This window comes from Dipodomys merriami, unplaced genomic scaffold (assembly GCF_024711535.1).
Source record: "Dipodomys merriami isolate MVZ:Mamm:240054 unplaced genomic scaffold, mDipMer1.0.p SCAF_689, whole genome shotgun sequence".
Taxonomy (NCBI): Eukaryota; Metazoa; Chordata; class Mammalia; order Rodentia; family Heteromyidae; genus Dipodomys; species Dipodomys merriami.
Genome location: NW_027206278.1, coordinates 163467 through 165205, shown reverse-complemented (window position 1 = coordinate 165205; position 1739 = coordinate 163467).

Genomic DNA, 1739 nt, shown 5'->3' with positions numbered 1-1739 from the left:
TGCCAGTCAGGTCTTTTACCAGCTATTCTGTCTTGGGCATTTCTGAGATGGAGACTTAATATATGCTCAGGCTGGGGTGGATCACAGTCCTCATGTATGTGACAGGCATGACCCACCAGGGTCGGTCCTCTGTAGTTGGGAAGGTAGACATGTAGTGCCACGCTCAGTCATTGGTTTAGATGGATTGTCACAAACTCAGTACACAGCAGCCCATTTTTGCCCAGAGGTGAGTCTCTGGGTTGGGCCTCAACCATTGGACTTCAATCTCCTCCTGGGACAGTTTTGAGAAAACAAGGGATTAATACAGAGTGATCTCTAGAGCAGGGCCAGACACAGAGGGTGGGGCCGTCAGATACGGTTCTTGGCAGTTCTGTGAGTATATGGCAGAATATACCCAGAAAGATCTCAGATGGTTTTGTGTTATTAATGTTGTGACAGGTATGGGATTATGAAACAAAACATGACTCTCTTTCTTTAATACCCAATCCCCATGAGTAACGGGATCCTTCACTTTGTTCAGTTTTGAAGCTGTGGAAACTGAGGCACAGAGAAGCTGGGTGACCTGCTTATGACTCCCAGCTGACAGGAAGCTCGGCCTGACTTCTCTGCCATGCTCCCTAGGACAATGGGTGTTATTCAGTCTACATCTTGTGGTGGTTCTTTTCAGTCGTTTGGCTTGAACTCTGGGACTGGGGCAGCTCCCTGAGCTCCTCAGCTCAAAGCTAGCACTCTACCACTTGAGTCACAGGACCACTTCCAGTTTTCTAGTGGTTCTTTGGAAATAAGAATCTCACAGGTGTTCCTGCCAGGGCTGGCTATAAACCACAATCCTCATATCTCTGCCTCCACTGTACTTAGGATTACAGGCCTGAGCAACAGGTGCAGTCTTCTATTTGAACCACAGCTCCACTTTTAGCTTTTTGGTTCTTAGTTGAAGATAAGTGATTCATGGTCTGTTAACCTATTCTAGCTTGAAACTATGATCCTCTGTTTTCAGCCATCTAAATAGCTAGATTTAAATGCATGCAACACTAAAACCATCCCTATTATGTTTGAATTAAAAATAAATTTAAAGAATGAATATTTGTAGTATTTTCAAATCAGTATGTTTTTATTTACAGTAAAACACATTGCCTTAAATGTTTTTCATTATTCCAGCTCACTTGCCAAGAAAGGAAAGGAAAAATTCACAACCAAAGAACTTCTGAATATACCAATACTCAAGCCTGCTAGCCACAATTTCTTGGATGGGAAATAACAAAGGATGATATCATCTACAGGCTAAGCAGGAGAAAATGTTCTGCACTGAAGTTACTGAAAGGTTCATGAGAATGAGGACAAGCAACTTTATCCAGAAAGTATCACAAAGTGTTTGTGATTGTAAACTGACGCTAGTGGATAAGTGTAGACAATCTTAGAAGATGTTCATAGCGATGAAGATGAACACGTGATTTCAGAGGTGTGCTTTCTTGAAGATATATTTTTATAGCATAGTTTGTCTACCGTTGAAAATGAGACAGTTAAGATAGGGATGTTTTCTTTCCTTGTATCCTTCACAGTATAATATTAAAACCAGTATTATACATATATTTTTATAGTAATTATAGAATATCCTTAATTATGCATATATTATAAATAGATCATTTACATGTTATGTAATATAATATAGTACATTTATTATGAACACTTAATTTAATTTTTCTACTCGTCTGTCCAGGTATTAAACTAGCAATATCTTT